Below are 24,273 nucleotides of genomic sequence, written 5' to 3'. Positions count from 1 at the left end.
TTCAAAATGTCCCAATACTTTTGTCCATATAGTTTTCAAACATCAATATTTCCTTAAAGTTTAATGGGCAATTATTCTTCTTAAGTGAGATGTGAAGAAAGTAGATGGTTAGTTGTGCTGGAAAATTATTATTTACAGTCAAAGCACGAAAAATATTTAACAAATTTAGAGGAAGAACATTTAAAATCATAGTCATGGATAAAAAAAACAAAACAAAATCATTGTTGAGGGAAATTAATTAAAAACCATTTCTGACCATTTCAATTCAAACAAAATGAACCAATGCAATGACATAAAAGTATTTTGTGACATTTGTCATTACTGTTTTGTATCCCAGACCCCTTTTAGAAAAGAAACACCTGAATTCAACGTGTCCCAATACTTTTGTCCATACAGTTTTCAAACATCAATATTTCCTTAACGTTTAATGGGCAATTATTCTTCTTAAGTGAGATGTGAAGAAAGTAGATGGTTAGTTGTGCTGGAAAATTATTATTTACAGTCAGAGCTCGAAAAATATTTAAGAAATTTAGAGGAAGAACATTTAAAATCATAGTCATGGATAAAAAAAACAAAACAAAATCCAAAAAGAAAATCAATGTTGAGAGAAATTCATTAAAAACCATCTGAATTCACATAAAACTAACCAATGTAATGATATAAAACTATATTGTGACATATTTCTTTGTTTTATAAAGAAACACCTGAATTCAACGTGTCCCAATACTTTTGTCCATATAGTGTATGACTAGATGCAGTGTGGACGTTTGCTCGCAGTACTAGACCTTTTTTCACAGCAGACGTTTTGGCTCGTCTCAGCAGGAAAAACCCAGGTGATCCCAACAACACAGATGATGGATCTGTTCCATTAAACGTCCCAGAAAGTGATGCCAGTGAGTCAGCACGCACAAACCCAAACCCAAACCCAGGAACCGACGCTCCTGCACGGAATGAAAGTAATAACCCCTGTGCATTTTATCCCATTAAATGTCAAAATCTATATTAGAGGTTATTAGGAAAACACCAGCATTTAGTTCATTATTTTTGATCCAGACCAGTGTTGATATTACAGTGTTGTTCTGGTCCAAGTTGTGAACATTGATTCATTGTGATGCATTAGTCTGAAGCTAAAAACACTAAGAAATACAACACTTATAAACTGATAATATACATACGGTGGGTAACAAATGCATTACATAACCTTTCCCTATTTGTCTCACAGAAAATCCAGCATCATAAAGCACTTTAACACGACTGTCATTTTCACCGAGCTCTTGACGTTTTACCATTTTTAACAAAAATGAAGAATTTCAACCTGAATTCAAGTTTTTATTCATAATTTTTTCGGACTCACTAGGCTTTTCTGAAACATGAGAAACTAATCAAGCATAACATTTAACCACTAATAAAAAAAAAAAAAAAATCTATTCAGGCATTGTTGAGCCACATTATGTAATAAATTCCCATTATGTAATAAAAGTTCAAAATGTAATAAGAATGTCACGTCATTTTGTAATAAAGTTGCATTATGTAATAAACTGACGCATTTTGTAATAAACTACCTCAATGCATTATGTTGTAAATTTTTTCGCATTATGTAGTAAGTTATTACAATTTGAGAAGTTTATTACAAAATGCACTTGACACATTTTTATTTTCAGGAAAATGATAAATGTGCTAAATTGATCTTTAAACTGTGTGGTTAAAGTTCTGATTACATTACCTGCAGCTCCTGTGACGAATTTCTTCTAAATTGCTCAGAAATTATATTAATTTGGATTGTTATTACATCATGAACCATGTTATTACATTTTTTTTTTCAATAAAAATGTGTCAAGTGTATTTTTTTTACATAAATTTCTCAAACTGTAATAACTTACTACATAATGCGAAAAAATTTACTACATAATGCATTGATGTAGTTTATTACAAAATGCGTAAGTTTATTACATAATGCGGCTTTATTACAAGATGACGTGACATTCTTATTACATTTTGAACTTTTATTACATAATGGGAATTTATTACATAATGTGGCTCAACACTCCTGTGACTAATTTCTTCTAAATTGCTCTGAAATTATATTAATTTGGATTGTTATTACATCATGAACCATGTTATTACATTTTTTTTTTTAAATAAAAATTTGTCAAGTGTATTTTTTAAAATAAATTTCTCAAACTGTAATAACTTACTACGTAATGTGAAAAAATTTACTGTATAATGCGTTGACGTAGTTTATTACAAAATGTGTCAGTTTATTACATAATGCGGCTTTATTACAAGATGACGTGACATTCTTATTACATTTGGAACTTTTATTACATAATGGGAATTTATTACATAACGTGGCTCAACAGGCATGCACATAAATAACTATAATTCAAATTATTAATCAGAAAAATAAAGTGATTTGCCTTTTGTTTTTTTTGTTTTTTGTAAAACTAAAATTTCATCATAGATAACAATAATAATTATATTTTTGCATAAAAAATTTAATTGAGGCAAAAGAGCTTCTATATACTGGGGTATAAACCATGACAGAAATATTTAAAAAAAAATGCTGTACCAAAGATGTTCCACCTTGCATTGAATGGTGGTCTCATATATTTGTTATGTGCTGTATTTATGTCATTCAAAGCTAAATTATGGGTTTGGAGTTCAGCTTGACCTTGTGCAGATACTTTTGTCCATTCTTTAAGTCATTTATCTCTTTCTATTTTCCATTATAACATGAGCAATCAGAGGATTACACTGGTCAACAACAAATTTATTGTTTAAGTTTTTTGAGCTGATTTAGTTTAATTTTGGTGTGCTGAATCCAAAAATCACATTAATTTTGCTCAATCAGGTCAACTTTCTGAACTATGCTACATATTGGCTTTTTAACATTTTTGCTTACATTTATGGGCATTTTCACATCATATGATACAAAATTCTTTCATATTTCTTGCAATAAACGAGTTCTGAAGATTTTACTTTTGCCAATTTATGATTAATGGTTTTTTTTAATATTACAGGTGAATGAAATGGCTTCGACTAGAAGATCTAGCAAAAATAAGCCTGATGTATTCTGCTACATCTGCGGTGAATACACCATTGTACCTAACAGGAATCAAATGATCAAATGATTTTTTTTCTCTTTTTTCTCTTCAGAATATCATCAAACTGTAAGATTGAACACGTCGGTCTCTTTTTTATTCTTTATTTTAGGGACTTTTACAAAGTTACACTTACGTTACAAATAATCGTTGGAGTGTGTTTTGCTCTCAAATTGCTCACACTTTAGATTCGTTTTGTGGGTTTTTTTTTTTTTTTTTTTTTTTGATGCTGGTTGAGGTTAATTAAAAATTACTTAGCAAGTTTTGGAATGGTCAGATATGTGGAGCAGGGGTTTGCAGCCAACCTCAGATTATCCTGTGCTCATATTTCTTGCAATAAACGAGTTCTGAAGATTTGACTTTTGCCAATTTATGATTAATGTTTTTTTTAATATTACAGGTGAATGAAATGGCTTCGACTAGAAGATCTTGCAAAAATAAGCCTGACGTATTCTGCTACATCTGCGGTGAATACACCATTGTACCTAACAGGAATCAAGTGATCAAATGATTTTTTTTTTTTCTCTTAAAACCTATTTTGGGTGAGAACTGTATAAAAAATCAACTGATAAAGTCACAAAAATGGAATCAATTTTGTGAGAAGATCAAATTTTTCAAAATCAAATTAGCAAAAAAACCTGACCTGACTGAAAAAAACAGATGTCATTTTTGGATTTAGCGGTGCAAAATGGTGCTAATTCAGTTGAAAAAACCTAGACAACTTGCAAAAAACATTGTTTTGTAACCCAGTGTTATCTTCCTGAAAACATAAACCTGAAAAATGGTATTTAGATTAGCTTGGTTTCATTAAATTTCAGTAAAGGAGTAAAGCAGTTTAATTGAAAAAAATACCTATACGTCCTCCTCTCCTTGGACTCTGTGTGCTGGGCTCCACCCCCCTCATAGCCATACTAATTGAAATTGATTCATATAAACTCAAAACAGATAGTAACTGATACAAATACATTATTACAACTATTAAATTATTTAATTCATTGTTATATTGTGACTGCCTCCGCCTCTACCGCTGCCACAATAATACTAGCAAATAAGGGTACTGGTATTATTACACTGGGTTACAAAAAAATATTTTTTTGCAAGTTGTCTAGGTTTTTTCAACTGAATTAGGACCATTTTGCACCGCTAAATCCAAAAATGACATCTGTTTTTCTCAATCAGGTCAGGTTTTTTTGCTAATTTGATTTTGAAAAATTTGATCTTCTCACAAAATTAATAACATTTTTGTGACTTTATCAGTTGATTTTTTATATAGTTCTCACCCAAAATAGGTTTTAAGAGAAAAAAAAATCATTTTCTAACAGGATGTATTTATTAAGTGTTACAAACTTTAACTCCTGTAAACTGAATAATAGATATTGATAAAGGTAAGTACACGTAAATTGAACATTAAATTGTCATTGTGCAAAATTCAGAGCATGAACTTTTCGTTTCTTCGAACCCCTCGAATGCTCAGCAGCAGGGACGTCTCTCTTCAGAGTCCAGCAGTAATTAGCCATCATGACTGCATCCCAGCGTCCCTGATACCTGGCCTTGCATACCATGTGTGGCGCCCAAACTTTATCTTGGTCACCAAGTTTAATACCAAAATAAGACTGGTGAGCACACTTTATGAAACTTGTGACTTGATTCCTGTTAGGTACAATGGTGTAGATGTAGCAGAATACGTCAGGCTTATTTTTGCAAGATCTTCTAGTCCAGGGTTGTCAAACTCATTTTAGTTCAGGGACCACATACAGCCTAATATGATATAAAGTGGGCCGGACCAGTAAAATAATATAAATAATAGGATAAGAACTTATAAATAATTTCAACTCCAAAGTTTTGTCTATGTTTTTGACTGAAAAAAGAAAAATTCTGTAATGAAACTTTACATCTACGAACTGCACTTGAACATAACACGAACAAATATGAACCTGAAAATTCTTAAGAAAAATCAGTGCAATGTTAACAATATTACACCTTAGTTTATCATTTATACATGTTCATCACAACTTAAAGATCACAGTGGATCTACAAATACACAAAACATTTAATAACAGGCAGAATATTGTTAAAATTCCACATACTTCTCTTAAGACATTTCAGGTTATTCACATTATTGTAAAAGGCTAGTCTGTAAATGTTTTTTTTTTTTTTTTTTCACTAAAACAAAGAAGAAAATTTATGGTTTTCATTAGTTATAGGCTATTATGATAGTATTTTACTGGTCTGACCTAAAATGATTTTAACATCCTTGACTACTAATATCTTCAATGTGATTTTTGCATTTCACAAATTCATCCCAGGGTCCAGACTGGACCCTTTGGCAGGCCGGTTTTGGCCCCCGGGCCGCATGTTTGACACCTGTGTTCTAGTCGAAGTCATTTCATTCGCCTGTAATATTAAAAATAAACATTCATCATAAATTGGCAAAAGTCAAATCTTCAGAACTCGTTTATTGCAAGAAATATGAAAGAATTTTGTATCATATGATGTGAAAATGCCCATAAATGTAAGCAAAAATGTTAAAAAGCCAATATGTAGCATAGTTCAGAAAGTTGACCTGATTGAGCAAAATTAATGTGATTTTTGGATTCAGCACACCAAAATGATCCTAATGATCAAAAAACTTAAACAATAAATTTGTTGTTGACCAGTGTTATTATTATTATATATTTTTGTATTATTTCAACAATTATTATTTTTCCCCCTCACTCCCCCCTCTCTCTTTCTCACTTTCATTCACACCCCCCTCTTCCCCTTTTCCCTATCGCCCCTAACCAAGCTATAGTGTTTCATTTCTATTTACATTTATGATCTTTTTCATTGTAATATGATGTTGTCATTGTTGTTTGTCAATACGCTGTCGTTGTTGTTGTTTTTGGTTTGTTTGTTTATTTGTTTGATTTTCCCTTTGTTTATGTGTTGTTGGTTGTTTTTCTGTCCACATTGTCTTGCTAACTATCACTAATAAAAAAAAAAAAAAAAGAAAACAAGAAAAAAATACCCATAATGCACTATTGTGTAAATATATATATAATGTTTCTCCTCACTTACTGTTGTTGTTACTGTATTAGCAACAGGTTTGTTTTATATCTTTTACATTCTATTGTATTTGATCTTTTACGCTATTTTATTTATTCTTATTCTGCAGATCTCAAGCATTTCATGAGTTATTCAGCAAAACAAGTTTACGTTTATTCAAGCGCCCCCTTGTGGTTCCCAGGTTGCTACGTAGCAAAACGCCCCGCTTCCATCAGATGACGATAAACTGAAGCATCTTTAATGATAAAAATAAATAAACAGACAGTCTGACTGCTCTATGTGCTGGGAGGATAAAAAGCTGTCAGTGTTTGGAGGAAGTGGAGAACAGTCGAACTGAATCGAATAAAGTGTAAAATGTGACATTTAATGATGAAGGAAATGTCAGAAAAAGTTTAAACTGAACTAAACTAAATCCCTGAACACAGAGCAGCTGCACCAGGAAGAACAGTCATGAAATTCACTATTAGGTTTTGGAAAATGTTAATAAGCATGTTATATATGATTTTAAGTCATTTGTGTCAATATAGTAAATTTGCATTAACCTTTCATTTCAATTTTTTATTCTAGAAAAAGAGAATAAATGCTGCTCTCCTCCTACACTATTATCACAAAGACCCTAACCCCATAAAAAAAATACAACAAACTACAGTAAAAATACTTCTTAAATCCTAGCTGATTCCAATTAGCAGAGACATAAGCTGTAGAAATGGAAGGAACTGCAGTAAAGTCTGAGCTTTTTTTTAACTCAACAACAAACTGTTGACAGGAGAGAACCACACCTCTGCACTGACACCTCCGTTAACGTTGGCTCACTTCCTGTGGCGTTTACTTCATCTGTTCTTTACAGCACCTAAATTACTGCCACTGAACACAATACACTAGGAGTTCGTTAATGAATTAATGGATTCATTGGAGACATTTGATTGGTTAACACAACACAGCAGTGTTTCGTTTAGCTCTGGTGTGGTGTTGTGGTGAGTGTGGATGACGTCCACGAGACAAAAGAAAAACCAGGTGCTTTTCAGCAAGGACAGAAAATGCAAAGAAAGAAAGAAAGAATGAAAAAAGACAAAAATGTGAAAAAAAAATATACTGGAACGAGATATTTCAGACTTTATCTGAAATCTTAAAAAAACAACTTAAACCAGATCCTGTTTTTGCTTTGTTTGGTGTGAAGCCGGCTGCTGTAGAACTTTCCAACAACCAAAACAATATGATATGTTTTGTGGTATTACTAGCGCGAAGATTAATCCTATCAAATTGGAAACAAAAAACTTCTCCCGCTCATTCAGCCTTAATGAGAGAAGTAATGAAACATTTACAACTGGAAAAAATTTAATTTTCATTAAAAGGGAAATTAAATGCATTCCACTTAACACGGCAACCTTTCATTGATTATTTTAATAATACAAATGTGTAAACAACTTAAAATTGGCAATATACGATGTCCTCAGTTGTTTGTTTTTTTTTTTATGATCATTGTTTACTGCTGTTTGTGCGCTTTTTGTTTTACTACGTGTTCTCACTTCTTTTTTTTTTTTGCATAGAGCATAGTGAATGTATATGAACACGTCTTTGTTGCTATATGAAAAAAACTCAATAAAGAGAATTAAAAAAAAAAAAAAAGTGAAAATATAATTAAGAGAGGAAAACTGACAAACAAACTATTAAACACTAATTAAAAGCAAAAAAAAAGAAAACATAGAATACAAAATTACCTAATTAAATAAATAAATATGTCTCGTGACCCCCACTTTGGGAACCCCTGGTGTATCGAACAAAGATACGGAACATCAACAACCTAAAGTAAAAGATCACTGATGTGATCGACACCATTAATGAGTCTATCCTACAGCCAACATGGCAACAAATCCAGTACCGTCTGGATGTGCTTCTTGCAATTAGTGATGTCCAATTTAACAGCTGAATGGCACTCCAGGTATATTAGTTTAGAACTGATTCTCATTTTTAACAACGACCTGGGCATTTAAGCTGGGTTTCCATTGCAGTTTACCACAAAATAAGAGACATTTCTACAATTTCGACACAGTCCAATTGCTACTTGTAGGTGTTTTTTTTTTTTTTTTTTTTAACAATTAACATTGAACAGTAAATATACATAATAGTATACAACAACAAGGGTAGAAAGTTCCATAATTCACAAAATCTTTTACATTATATAGAGAAATACATGTAAGACATTAAGAAAGAAAGAAAGAATAAATCAATAAAAAAAAATAATAAAATAAAATTAATAAATAAAAATGAATAAACATATGTAATAAAAATTTAAAAAATGCTCGAGGAATAAATAGAAATTATACAAATTGAATAAGATAATACATTTGACTTTTTTTTTTAATTTGCTTTAGAATTTATACTGTTTCTCAAATTGTCTACGTAATTGGAAAAAAGGGCTTTGAAAACAGTGATGTTTGGACGTTGATGTGCAAATTTGGAGCAATGAATGTGAAATTTGGCAAAAATAATCAAAAGGTCCATAATATATCTTTTTTCTGGAGTTATTTTATCGGCCAAATAAAATTTGTTGAAAGTTCAGTTTACACGAAGAGTCAATTTTTGTGTTTATAAAATTATTTAAATCAATCCAAAATATATGTGTGTAGGTTCAATCCCAAAATAAATGACATATTGTTTCCTCTGAGTTGCTGCAAAAAGAACAAAGAGTATCAATATTTCTTTTATATTTAATCATATAGGTCTTCACCGGATAACATCTATGGATCAATTTAAAAGTAACTTCTCGTACCTTATTGCTACTTGTAGGTGTTTCCATTGAAGAATGTTTAGCTTCTGATGCATGATTCTAGTAAAGTTCCATCTCACAACATGTCGTAATTCTCGTAAAATACTGTATAGTTCTCGTAAGACCTTCATTTAAGGAAGATGGACACACTGAGTTTCCTTCCAAACCTCCTCGATGTTGGCTCTGTAGTGTCGGTTCATCTGCTGTTATTATCGTTAATGAAAACTAACGAAATGACGAAAACTAGAATTGTAAAAACATTTTTGTGAACTGAAATAAATAAAAACTATAATTAAAAGAAAAAAAATAATAGCTAACTGAAACTGTATTGTGTGCTTAGAAAACTAACTAAAATGTAGAAAAATTATGGATAAAATTCCCTTTGTTTTCGTCTTTTGTCAATGTCGGATTGATACGAAATGGATTTATTTCCCTCAAGCAATTTTAGCTAGTGGCACCATATGATATTTAACGGTCCATCTCTTCTCGTCACTTGTCGTTTAGAGTCGTCTTCTGGTCCCCACTCTACCTGGAAACATGGAGACTAAAGTTGGGAGAAAGCAGCAGATTCCTGTAGGGGATTTATTTGAATTTGACAGTGAAGAAGATAAAGACATAAAAAAAAAAAAACTAGAACTAAGCATTTTGAAAATAACAAAAACTAATTTAAAATAAATAAATAAATAAATAGGACCAATGGCCCTGTAGCTTATCGGCCAAATTAAAAGCTTTGGGAAATGTATCCAGATGCCATTTATTATCACCCAGTTCTGTGTATTTATTATATTACAGAAATAGCCCATGTTTTGGTCATATTCTAATCAGATCTGTAAAAAATTCAAATTCCAACTTGATATCATCGATACTGATTTATTGGATCAATCCACTTCCTATCTCTTATAATGGGGAAATTTTTCAAAGTCGCACCAAATCCAGAATCAGATCCGGATCGAATTACTGTCAATACCTTGTGTTGACATCATCATACAGAAGCTGTATACCAAGTTTGAAGTCAATCAGAACTGTAGTTTCGGAGAAGAAGACGATTGAAATTTTTTCCCCATAAGAGCCCATGTTAAATTTTCCGTAAGTTCCCGGATCCAGAAGAAGATCCTGATCAGCATGTGGACATTATGTTTTGGTCATCTCCCCATCAGGGCTGGACTGTAGAAATTTACACTGGATATCATTTATATTTACTGAGTTATCGCATCCATCCACTTCCTATCTCTTATAATGGGGACATTTTTCAAAGTCGCACCAAATCAAGAATCGGATCCGGATCCAAATAATTTCGCTAACTTCTGTTGACATCATCATAAAGAAGCTGTACACCAAGTTTGAAGTCAATCGGAATTGTAGTTTTGGAGAAGAAGACGATTGAAGTTTTTGTAACGGACAACGACAACGGATGACGATGACAACAGACGACGACAACAGACAACGACAACAGACGACGACAGACGATGACAACAGACGACTACAGACGACGACGGATGCCGCATGATGACAATAGCTTACAGCCTGTCAGCCGGTAAGCTAACTAGCAAACCTGCTCTAATGAAAACTAACTCAATTAGAGAGAAAAAAAAGAGTCAAAACTAAGTAAAACTAAACTATAATGAAAAATCCAAAACTGTTATAACCTTGCCTACTGGTGCATGTCTTTGGATGGTGGGAAGAAGATGGAGTACCCAGAAGGAGCCCACGGAAACATGGTAAGAACATGCAAACTCCAGACAGAAGGGTCCCTGGTGTGTGACTCAAACCCAGGACCTTCTTGCTGCGAGGCGTCAGTGCACCACCGTACCTCCACGCATCTCACTTACGGCCTTCGTCGTATCTTATCTTGTGTTATCTTATGCTGAAAGCTCAGATGAAAGACAGTGAGGGACGGAGGAGGAGGGGGGGGGGTTCTGATAGAGGGGGAGGGGAGATGGAAAGAGAAAGGGTTTTCCTGGCTCAGTGTCACCAAAAATAGGAAAATTGGCTTCCCCTGGGTCATGATGTCACCGCAGACCCTGTGGTGCCAGACAAAAAAGGAATCTCATTCTTTAGCCGGAGCTGTGTGTGCATGAGAGGGAAATGGAAGCGCACAGAAGAAAGTATTTATGGAAAATACGTCAGAGAACCTGAGAACCGAGCCTCCTGAAGTGCTTTCAAACCGTGTCCTTCAACCCACGTGTCACCGGACCAATAGTCAAAACACGTATTTATACAACACTAAACATTTTTTCCTGGATAAGTGGTAACGCCAACCCTCCACTAAAAACATTTCTTGCCGTGTCAGTGAAACTCCGAGCACAGGAACAAACTCTAATTCCTCTGACAATGTTATTTATGCCTGGTCAACCAGAATTAACATTTCTGACATGCCTCCGCAGGTTTCATTTCACCCTGCCTTCCAGGCCCGGATCACTGGCTGACCTTGGATCTGGCAGAGCAAAACACTTTGCAGTCTTCAAACTTGTTTCGGTCGTTCCTGCATAAGACCGGATCGATCCACGTGCCTCGGACCGTGTTTTCGCCGCGGTGGAACTCGCTATTTTCTCGCCCGCCTGTTGCATCCAAAGAGACAGACTGATCCGCTAGAGGGGAATTAGACACGTTAGCGCTCGGCTAATAGGATAAAACCACCTTTTGTTGCCGGGCTCAGTCGGCGAACAGCCATCACAGACCTCCAACAGTAATAACATCGGCATGAGGAGAATCTGTCCAGCCGAGGCTTTTTTGCCAAGGCTATTGTGTGAGCTCTGCATAGTTCAGTATCAGCAATCTACGTCCAGTGACAACTCAGACGACCTGGGCATGTACAGTTCACAGCAGAGCCCTCGTTTACCGTCAACGGGGCTCAACGTCGTAGTCCTTCAGGTCAAAGTGCATCTGGAAACACTCTGGGATTGAACTATTGGAAGTGCGTCAACACATACTGGTGTAAAGCCACACTTCATTCATGTAATGAGGAGCATTTATTACTGCCGACTTCACAGCCAAACACAATGGAAACGTAAAAGCCCTGAAGAATGCACGGACACACACCGTCCTCAGATCATGTTCACAATCACTGCAGCATAAGGGAAGGAAATAGAGACAAGATAAATACAGTAACTTATCCCCATGTCCAAAAATATTAATATTTTAGTTAACGACAAAGATTTTCTAAAATATAGGCTATTTAAATATAAAAACGGCATCACATTTTAACCCAGTGGTTCCCAATCGTTTTTGTCACGTGACCCCATTTAATATCACAAATCTGTGGCGACCCCAGACATTCAAAACAGAGATTTTTTTTTTTTTTTTTTTTTTTTTTTGCTAAAAGGCAAGGAAAGGCAGATTTATTTGTATAGCACAATTCATACACAGGGCATTTCACAGTGCTTTACCAAAATGGAAAAGAGACAGATTAAAAACACACAGTTATAATTAAAACATAATCAATGAAACATAAATAAGAATCAATTACAACAAAGTAAAAGGTCAGAGTGCAGATAAAACCCTTTCAGGTGTTCTATGCACAGTTAAACAGAGGTGTTTTCAGCCTGGACTTAAATATTGTACAAGAGAATAGAACAGAAAAGAAAAGAACAGAATACAATAGAAAAGAACAGAATAGAATAGAACAGAAAAGAAAAGAACAGAATACAATAGAAAAGAACAGAATAGAACAGAAAAGAACAGAATAGAATAGAATAGAATAGAATAGAATAGAATAGAATAGAATAGAAAAGAACAGAATAGAACAGAAAAGAAAAGAAGAGAATACAATAGAAAAGAACAGAATAGAATAGAACAGAAAAGAAAAGAACAGAATAGAATAGAAAAGAATACAATAGAAAAGAACAGAACAGAAAAGAAAAGAATGGAATACAATAGAAAAGAACATAATAGAATAGAACAGAAAAGAAAAGAACAGAATAGAATAGAACAGAAAAGAACAAAATAGAATAGAACAGAGAAGAATAGAAAAGAACAGAATAGAACAGAAAAGAACAGAACACAATAGAAAAGAAAAGAATAGAACAGAACAGAATAGAATAGAATAGAATAGAATAGAATAGAATAGAATAGAATAGAATAGAATAGAATAGAATAGAATAGAACAGAAAAGAAAAGAACAGAATAGAACAGAAAAGAAAAGAACACAATAGAAAAGAAAAGAACAGAACAGAAAAGAATAGAATAGAATAGAATAGAATAGACTCTTTATTTTATCTTCTGCCTTTAACCCATTATTAGATCATGCATCTCCCACACATGGTATCAAGCCTTGCTCAAGGGCACATCAGCCAACAATTCTCCACCAGTCCAGGGAATCGAACCGACAACCCTCCGGTCACAAGCGGTGTGTTCTTAAAGGTTCAACAATAAGGAAAGCATTCTTGCCTGAGACCCTGTCATGGAAATAGGTGAGGACTGAACTTTATCTTCATCTTTAGAGTTTGTTTCTTTTTCTTCCTTGCAAAACAGAAATCTAATCTCATCGGGACTTCCTGGTTTAATAAAGGTAAGTAGAATCCTCACTAAGAAATATCAGTTTTTTGTGGGAGTTGAGTAAAAATCTAAAGTGAAAAAACACTGAATCTATGGTAAAAAAAAAAATTCATTGACGTGAGCTTGAAGAGATTAAACGAACCAAAACTATTATTAAAAAAAACCTCCAACTCAACAAGTATTTTTACTACAGCTTGCAACGTCTAGAATTTCCCATTTATTAACCTTTAATAAAGTCACAACTCATAAAACTCTACAGAGGACCATTTTATTTAATAGTATTTTTCTGTATTTTTGCTTGAACTGATGGAAAAACACCATAAATAAGTTATGTACGTGAATGTCAAGATGGAGTGGAATTACACTGAATGTGGGTTTGGAAAAGCTGGTATGGATTAGTGGGTTCACAACGGCAGACCTGTACCGTTATACTGTACTGTTTGTGTATTGCTTTCCTTTATGGGTGGGTGGGGGCTATCCTGTTGGGTCAGTCCCTTATTGATTTGCTCTTTTATTCATCCACCCCTTTGTTTACTGATTGATTCATTCAATTATTTAGTTATTGATTCTGTTGTGTTTCCTTTCCTCCATTAATCCCAAATTGCATCATAGATTTCCCTCTTTGTCTGAGAATCATGAAACATGTACAAGTGCAAATCCTATTAGGTTGCTTCACACTTGATCTCCTGCAGAGTTTCAGAGCTGGAACTGGTAAACAGACTTGCATCATTTTGTTTGGTTATAAGAGCTCCTGCAGAGTGAAAATAGCCGCCAGCTTTACTCGCAGTTTGTGTACCGATATGGGAGTGTGTCTGATGGGATTAGAAAAATAAAATATTCCTCCCTCCTTAGGTCTGTCCATATGTATGTAGGATATAATCTACTACTGATTAACCCGTAAAGACCCAGCGCTACTTTTGTGGAAGTTCCCAAATTAATTTTTCTCCATATTTAACCCTTATTAAGAGATTTATTACAATTTGTTATGATATTATTCTCTTTATGTTGCATTTTGAAGTGAAAAATCAGGTATTTTCCTATATTTAATTCACTGATCGTGTAGATGTTCATAAAAGATTATATCAAAATTGAGGATTATGTTATGAAAAATGGAGAAAACAGCAGAAAAAGTGACTTTTTCAGCAAAATACATCATTAACTGAACCTGATGGGATTAGAAAAATAAAATATTCCTCCCTCCTTAGGTCTGTCCATATGTATGTAGAATATAATCTACTACTGATTAACCCGTAAAGACCCAGCGCTACTTTTGTGGAAGTTCCCAAATTAATATATATTTCTTTTATATTTAACCTTTATTAAGAGAACTATCACCATTTGTTATGATATTATCCTCTTTATTTTGCGTTTTGAAGTGAAAAATTCGGCATTTTCCGATATTTAATTTACTGATCATGTAGATGTTCATAAAAACTCAGATTAAAGTTGAGAAGTATTATATTAAAAACAGAGAAAACAGCAGAAAAAGTGACTTTTTCAGCAAAATACATCATTAACTGAACATAATGGGACCTCCCTCCTTAGGTCTGTCCATATGTATGTAGGATATAATCTACTACTGATTAACCTGTAAAGACCCAGCGCTACTTTTGTGGAAGTTCCCAAATTATTATTATTTTTTTTATATTTAACCTTTATCAAGAGATTTATCACCATTTGTTATGATATTATTCTCTTTATTTTGCATTTTGAGTGAAAAATCAGGTATTTTCCTATATTTACTTTACTGATCGTGTAGATGTTCATAAAAGATTATATTAAAGTTGAGGATTATGTTATGAAAAATGGAGAAAACAGCAGAAAAAGTGACTTTTTCAGCAAAATACATCATTAACTGAACATAATGGGATTAGAAAAATAAAATATTCCTCCCTCTTTAGGTCTGTCCATATGTATGTAGGATATAATCTACTACTGATTAACCCGTAAAGACCCAGCGCTACTTTTGTGGAAGTTCCCAAATTAAATTTTTTTTATATTTAACATTTATTAAGAGATTTATCACCATTTGTTATGATATTATCATCTTTATTTTGCATTTTGAAGTGAAAAATCAGGTATTTTCCTATATTTAATTCACTGATCGTGTAGATGTTCATAAAAGATTATATTAAAGTTGAGGATTATGTTATGAAAAATGGAGAAAACAGCAGAAAAAGTGACTTTTTCAGCAAAATACATCATTAACTGAACCTGATGGGATTAGAAAAATAAAATTTTCCTCCCTCCTTAGGTCTGTCCATATGTATGTAGAATATAATCTACTACTGATTAACCCGTAAAGACCCAGCGCTACTTTTGTGGAAGTTCCCAAATTAATTTTTCTCCATATTTAACCCTTATTAAGAGATTTATTACAATTTGTTATGATATTATTCTCTTTATGTTGCATTTTGAAGTGAAAAATCAGGTATTTTCCTATATTTACTTTACTGATCGTGTAGATGTTCATAAAAGATCAGATTAAAGTTGAGGATTATGTTATGAAAAATGGAGAAAACAGCAGAAAAAGTGACTTTTTCAGCAAAATACATCATTAACTGAACATAATGGGACCTCCCTCCTTAGGTCTGTCAATATGTATGTAGGATATAATCTACTACTGATTAACCCGTAAAGACCCAGCGCTACTTTTGTGGAAGTTCCCAAATTAATTTTTCTCCATATTTAACCCTTATTAAGAGATTTATTACAATTTGTTATGATATTATTCTATTTATGTTGCATTTTGAAGTGAAAAATCAGGTATTTTCCTATATTTAATTCACTGATCGTGTAGATGTTCATAAAAGATTATATCAAAGTTGAGGATTATGTTATGAAAAATGGAGAAAACAGCAGAAAAAGTGACTTTTTCAGCAAAATACATCATTAACTGAACATAATGGGATTAGAAAAATAAAATTTTCCTCCCTCCTTAGGTCTGTCCATATGTATGTAGAATATAATCTACTACTGATTAACCCGTAAAGACCCAGCGCTACTTTTGTGGAAGTTCCCAAATTATTATTATTTTTTTTATATTTAACCTTTATCAAGAGATTTATCACCATTTGTTATGATATTATTCTCTTTATTTTGCATTTTGAGTGAAAAATCAGGTATTTTCCTATATTTACTTTACTGATCGTGTAGATGTTCATAAAAGATTATATTAAAGTTGAGGATTATGTTATGAAAAATGGAGAAAACAGCAGAAAAAGTGACTTTTTCAGCAAAATACATCATTAACTGAACATAATGGGACCTCCCTCCTTAGGTCTGTCCATATGTATGTAGGATATAATCTACTACTGATTAACCCATAAAGACCCAGCACTACTTTTGTGGAAGTTCCCAAATTAAATTTTTTTTATATTTAACATTTATCAAGAGATTTATCACCATTTGTTATGATATTATCATCTTTATTTTGCATTTTGAAGTGAAAAATCAGGTATTTTCCTATATTTAATTCACTGATCGTGTAGATGTTCATAAAAGATTATATTAAAGTTGAGGATTATGTTATGAAAAATGGAGAAAACAGCAGAAAAAGTGACTTTTTCAGCAAAATACATCATTAACTGAACCTGATGGGATTAGAAAAATAAAATTTTCCTCCCTCCTTAGGTCTGTCCATATGTATGTAGGATATAATCTACTACTGATTAACCCGTAAAGACCCAGCGCTACTTTTGTGGAAGTTCCCAAATTAATTTTTTTTTTTATATTTAACATTTATTAAGAGATTTATCACCATTTGTTGTGATATTATCCTCTTTATTTTTTATTTTGAAGTGAAAAATTAGGTATTTTCCTATATTTACTTTACTGATCATGTAGATGTTCATAAAAGATCAGATTAAAGTTGAGAATTATTATATGAAAAATAGAGAAAACAGCAGAAAAAGTGACTTTTTCAGCAAAATATACCATTAACTGAACATAAACCAAGTGTTTCCAATCACTGTTATTTGTCAAACTCCATGGGTTTTATTGGTGAATTAATGTTGTAGAAGATGACGGTGTTTCCACGGTAACTATGGAGCCTGTGAATGTCCAAATGGGTCATATCTGATGATGATGAAAAGGTTAAAAACTGCTTTTTCATCATTCATGTGCTTTTCTGCCACTTTTTTCATTTTTTCCATGTTAAAAATAATCATTTGTATTATATTTTGGTCCACAAAAGAATGATTTGATGTTTGATTTTTTTTTTTTTTTTAAATAATTTTAACCCATATAGACCATGTTACTTTAGTGGCACTTCCAAAATAGTTTTTCCCTGATATTTGACTTTTCTTTAGGGATTTATTTTCATTTATTATACATTTTATACTTTTTTTTTTTTTTTTTTCCTTAGTGTAAATCATGCATTTTCCTATATTTAATTCACTTATCATGTAGATGTTCATAAAAGCTTATTGTAAAATTGAGAATTATTATATCACAACAAGAGAAAAAGTGACTTTTTCAGTCAAATCTATTATTAATTGACCGTAAACCCAGTGTGTCCATCCACTGTCATTAATCCAGCTCCATGGGTTTTACTGGTGAATTAATGATGTAGAAGATGACGGTGTTTCCATGGTAACTACGGAGCCTCTGAACGTCCAAATGGGTCATATCTGATGACCATGAAAAGATGACAAACTGCATTTTACACCAATTATTTACATGTATTGACAGAATTCATGGATGAACAGGTATTAAACATTTCAGATCAGGTGATGGTTTTGGTCGTGCTTGGCGGTTTGGGTCTTCATAGGTGAAGTCTATAATGTTGTGTTCATTTCGCTGTTGGAGTTTGCATTCAATGACTACGGACTTAATCTGTGTCTATAGTGTGAGTAAAACTTCAATTAAAATCATTCACAGTGAAAAAAGTACTCTGTCAGTGCCAATGGCTGAGTCTGCAATTCAACCATATCGGTCAGAAAAAGTTTACAAGCAGCTGCATTGGAAAAAAAAAAAAAAATCTCGATCAGAAACAGATGGTTCTATGAAAAGAAAAAAGTCACATCTTGATTATTAATTATCTCTTGAACATCTTGAGGGATTTTCCTGAAATCTGGCACTGACATTCACATGGCCTTGAGGATTTTTTTTATTTTATTTTTTTAATTATTATTTCTTCTTCTTTGTCTTTAAACCTGCTGCTAAATTTGTCCAGGATTTCCATGTTATGAAAATCAGCCTTGCAATTTGCAAAACACCGCATATCAATTCAGCTGCTGCACGTCGGCCATGCTGGTGCATCTTATCACAGAATGACAATCAGCTCTCATTCTGGGTTAAAGAGAACATTTACTGTTTAAAGGAAAAGACTAGTCTGGATCCCTGAAAGAGTCGCCCAATAATAGCAGGATTATTCCCGCTGAGTAGAACCGCTCAGTGTCTGCCTTCTTTAACATTTTACTATGTGAAATAACAACAACCTCAAAGCTGCTGAAAATGGCAAGTTTGGACAAATAACTTATTATGTGATGTTTTTTTTTTTTTTTTTTTTTGCAGAGATTTAGTCATTTTAATACCACAGTCGACCTCCTCGTGTGCAAATGTTCCACCAAAACATCTTTTCTCCCAACTTCATTTTCCAGCTGCTCCTGTTTTTAAGTAGACTTCTCTGTTTTTAATTCATCTTTGTCACTTTTATTTCTTGGTATTTCTGATATGTTCATTGTATGTTTTAAATGTTTGGTGTTTTATCTTGGCTATATTGTAAATGAAGTTGCTTCCTTATGTTTTATGTTGATTTTTTTTTAGGGGTGCAACGGTACAGGTAGCCCACAGTTTGGTCCGTACCTCGGTATTTGAGCCATGGTTTCAGTACATCGCGGGTGTCAAACATGCGGCCCGGGGACCATATCCGGTCCGCCAAAGGGTCCAGTTTGGCCCTTGGGATTAATTTGTGAAATGCAAAAATAACACTCAGATATTAACAATCCTTTTAGTTCAGGTTCCACATTCAGACCAATTCAATCTCAAGTGGGCAGGATTCAGTAAAATACGATGATAATAACAGAGAAATAATGACAACTTCAAATGTTTCTCTTTGTAAATGTAAATATTTTCATGTATTTACACTAAAACAAAGCATAATTTTGCAAAAAATGTGAACAACCTGAAATGTCTTAAGAGAAGTCAGTACAATTTTAACAAAATTCCGCCTGTTATTCAACCTTTTGTATAGTTGTAGATCCACTGTGATCTGTAAGTTATAATGTACATGTGTAAATGATAAACTGAGGCAGAATAGTGTTAAAATTACACTTATTTTTTCAGTTTGTTCATGTTATTCACATCTTTTGAAAGGATAGTTTGCAGATGTAAACCTGTTCATGATGTAAATTTACTTTTTTCACTCTAAAACATAGAGAAAAGTTTGGAGTTGACATTATTTATATATAATTATGTTATGATTTTACTGGTTCGGCCCACTTCAGATCAAATTTAGCTGAATCTGACCCCTGAACTAAAATGAGTTTGACACCCCTGTGGTACATATTTTGTGTGTAAAGAGAACTTTTTTTTTTACTCCCAAAATTACATTTTGTTTTATTTTGCTTGCCAGCAAAAACTGAATTTTGCAGTAGGAACAAATTCTATCACTGTACTGAATAAAATAACACTTTCTGTACTGAACAATAGAACCCTTTCTTATTCCTTAACTACTTGTATATAGTCGTATAAAACAGACCTGTGCACACATAAGGCCTAAAGGGGGCTTTTTTAAATAAATAAATTCCCATTCTGCAAAGGGATGTAAAAAACAAAAACAAAAAATGGCAGTATAAAAATGCCACGGTTATCTACATTTGCATTTCCTTGTAATAGCGTGTCACAGTACTGTATGTGTGTCAGAGTCCTGCACCAGGTCGGGTACCTGTGGGTACTTAAAAGTGAGTTACTGTGTAGACTGTGTTTAATCATGGGTTGGGTCAGGTTGCGGGTCTAATGTATGCAGATACAGGTGAGTGCTGGTTCTGGAAAAGTGGTGGACCCGTGAAGAACTCTGATGTGTGTCGAGTCTAAAGCTCTCTGTCTGCGGTCTCTGTCTCTCTCTCTCTTTTTTTTTTTTAAATTAGTATTTTTTTGCATTTTTTTTTTCAATTTCTTTTTTTATTCTTTTTTCCTTTTTTTTATTTTCTGTTTTTAAAAATTGTTTGGGTTTTTTTTAGCGCTGGGCAGCGATTAAAATTTTTAATCGCAATTCATTGTGTGGATTTCTGCGATTAATCACATAGTTATATTTGGGGGCGGGGGGGGGGGGGGGGGCATCAACAGTGTGTATTGCCTTTAAGGGATATTTCAGACTCGAAGTACTCCGGTGATAAAAAAATAACTAAAAATTGTGAGTGATTGACAGGAGTCTTAAGCCCACTAATAAGTACTAATACTAATAAACCCAATAATATGTGATGTTCAGTTGTTCAAAACAAGCAAAGGGGGCCCTCTAGTTGTCGGAATAAGTTGCAGTAATGTATGTTTTGTCCTTGCGGTGTTCCCGTAGTCAGTTCGGACATAAAAGGGAACTAACAGACACGTTTCTTTCACTCTGTTTGTATGGCCCCAAAAACGTTTGCCTGTGAGTATTTTATGTTCAGTTGTTGTAAGAATGTATCAAAAATCTCTTATGTGAACCTTTGTTGCTGGATAAAAAGACATTGTGAATCTTAAATGCATCTGTAAATGCTAATCGTTAGCGTGTCTATGGTTTTTCCCATTCAAGTTAGCATCGAGCTAGCAGTCTTTTCCCCAGTCATTTAAATGTATAATGCCATGTAAATGTACTAATGCAGTGAACAGAACTGAGACATATTTTGTATGTATGTTGTAGTTTTACAGTGAGTCTCAAGTAAAAGATTTGGAGAGAAGTTTTGGGCTTTTCTTGGGAAACCTGTTGTCTATCTGCCGAGCTAATTGCTACATGAGCCTGCATAAAGAATTAGCAACCCATCTCCGACTGCTAGCATAAACAAATTAGCTTAAATATGTTAATAACACACTGTAATACACACATCCAAAATAACGTCATAAACATGTTTCTAACGGCACGTTTGCATGTAAAATTATTTCGCAAACAACAGAATGACTGATACATACAGGTGTTAAACTGCAGGAGTTAAAGTTTGATTCTGCATTACTCGGAAAGTTGGCTCACTCTTCTCTCAGCTACGTGCACAGTCCACACAGAGCACCGGCGTATGGAGTGCGTGTGGAGTGCCAAAATAAAAGCATGAGTTTCAAAATAAGAGTCCATATGTGTAAATGAACTAGGACTTGCTTGAAAGGCAGAACGGCATTAACGGGAGATAAAAAAAAATTGTCGGCATTATTTAATGAATGCGTTAACGCGGTAATAATGCGTTAACTTGTCCAGCCCTATTTTTTTTTTTTCTTTTTAACTTGTCTTGTTGTCCGCTGTCTCTCACAGGTGGGGGGCTTCCTCGCACTGTGTACCCACATGTATGTCCAGAGAGAAAGAGAGAGAGAGAGAGAGAGAGAGAGAGAGAGAAAAATCAGTTACAAAACCTAAAACCTACAGGCCTTAAGGGCGGATCGTCATGTGCAGTTCAGACCGAACAGTACACAATTTTCCTGAGTACCGTTGCATCCTTAATTTTTATGTGTGCTATCATTAATCCTGCGATGAACTGTCGATACGTCCAGGTTGTTCCCCACCTTCGCTCTCTGGTAGCCAGAACAGAATGAATGATTATCACCCATATTGATGTACTTCATCACAATTAAGCCATAGAATTCTGTTTAAAGCTGACGAAACGTTAGTGCCACCATATGTTACACAAAAGGACTCATTTATGCTCAACGTTAAATACAGATGGAACCATCTGTCTGCTGTTCAATGCATCTGTGTCTGCACATCTTCTAAATGCATCCACATACAGACCAATCAGAGCGATATCAGTGGGAACTATGTGGGCAGTGCAGCCAATAGTTAAGAGTTGAGACTTCATCTTTGGCAAGACACGACAAAGAAAATAAAAAGTCAATGGTGTCGCAGAAGAACAATGCGTCAAGTTTTTCTGCTTCTGAACATGTACATTAGGGGTTGTTGAGCCGCATTATGTAATAAATTCCCATTATGTAATAAAACTTCAAAATGTAATAAGAATGTCATGTCATGTTGTAATAAAGCCGCATTATGTAATAAACTGACGCATTTTGTTATAAACTACGTCAATGCATGATGTAGTAAATTTTTTCGCATTATGTACAGTCTACTCTCGTTAAACCGCCCGCTGTTATACCGCCATTTTCGCTCACCGCTGACCAAAACCATTGCACAAAAATCCCCAATGCATTATTCCATTAGCTACCGCCATTTCCGCCATCCGCCAGCCCAGTTCCATGCACAAACAACACTTATACCATTGATTTCCCGACCGTTATACCGCCAGCGTGATTGCCATCGAGTACACATAAATTTTAACAATGCACTGAAACAAACGCGCCAGACGCTGATCGCGACAAGCTACGAGTAGGTCTATGGAACGACCACCGTTCATTTATCGCAGAACACTCAGTAGGTCATAATGTCGGGAAGAGGACGTGGGATTAAGCCAAAGCCTCAAGATGATGGGGTGTCATTTCCCGACACGGTATAATAATGCTTAAAATGTTTCCCCACTTTAAATGATCCCTTACTACATAACAGAATCAAGATTTATTTAGAAACGTAATTAGAACGGGTTAACGGAGGCAGCATAGACATCATATAGTAAAGACATGCACATTATGGACGCAACCCGTTGTAACGCCATTTTCGCTATACCGCCAATTTGGCCGTGAACGGAATATATATGTATAACGAGAGTAGACTGTAGTAAGTTATTACAATTTGAGAAGTTCATTACAAAATGCACTTGACACATTTTTATTTTCAGGAAAATGTAATGTGCTAAATTAATCTTTTAACTGTGTGGTTAAAGTTCTGATTATATTACCTGTAGCTCCTGTGACTAACTTTCCCTATAAATTGTTCTGAAATTAATTTGGATTGTTATTACATAATGAACCATGTTATTACATTTTGTAATAAATTTCTCAAATTGTAATAACATACTACATAATATGAAAAAATTTACTACATAATGCGTTGATGTAGTTTATTACAAAATGCATCAGTTTATTACATAATGCGGCTTTATTACAAGATGACGGGACATTCTTATTACATTTTGAACTTCTATTACAAAATTGGAATTTATTACATAATGCAGCTCAACAGGGGTGTCAAACATACGGCAAATGGTTAAAACCGATGTAACAGAATAACTTTGCCCCTGGACAAGTGCCCCCCCCCACCACCATGGCATTGTGCCATAGTGCACTGTCTTTTTATAAGATTCAGGAAGTACACAACTACTTGTTTTCAGGATCATACCCCGATGGACTCAGCAAAAAAAGGACGTCTGAGTCAGAGCTTCAACCTAAAAGCTGCAAGATGGAACTGTCATGTATACAGCCAGAGGTAAGGACTTTATGTTCTGTGCTGACAATGACTGGAAACTGAGGTGAGGCAGTACTTCGATCACCTGAGGTTTCATTTTTAAAAAGTGTCTTTTATTTATTGTTTCTTTAGGAGGTACATTATAATGAAAATATTAACAAACTCATTGTAGTTCAGGTGCCACAGACAGCTCAAGTGGGCGAGCCCAGAATAAACCTATAAATATTTGTTTTAGTGTAAAAAAAAAAAAAAAGCAAAATTGCATGAAAATGTTTAGATTTACAAACTAACCAGAACATATAATGTATGAAAAACCTGAAATGTCTTAAGAAAACTGAGCCTAATTTGACTAATATTCTGCCTGTTACTAAATGTTTTGTGTATTTGTA

General features: G+C 33.9%; 1 protein-coding gene across 1 annotated transcript in view; it reads right to left on the bottom strand.

Annotated features, from left to right (window-relative positions):
• Nucleotides 1–24,273, bottom strand: part of adamtsl3 (ADAMTS-like 3) — a 786,695-nt gene that overhangs the window by 405,789 nt on the left and 356,633 nt on the right. The gene's annotated exons all lie outside the window — the stretch shown is intronic.

The sequence above is a fragment of the Sphaeramia orbicularis genome, chromosome 3 (assembly GCF_902148855.1).
Source record: "Sphaeramia orbicularis chromosome 3, fSphaOr1.1, whole genome shotgun sequence".
Lineage (NCBI taxonomy): Eukaryota > Metazoa > Chordata > Actinopteri > Kurtiformes > Apogonidae > Sphaeramia > Sphaeramia orbicularis.
This window is presented reverse-complemented; position numbering and strand designations above follow the sequence as displayed.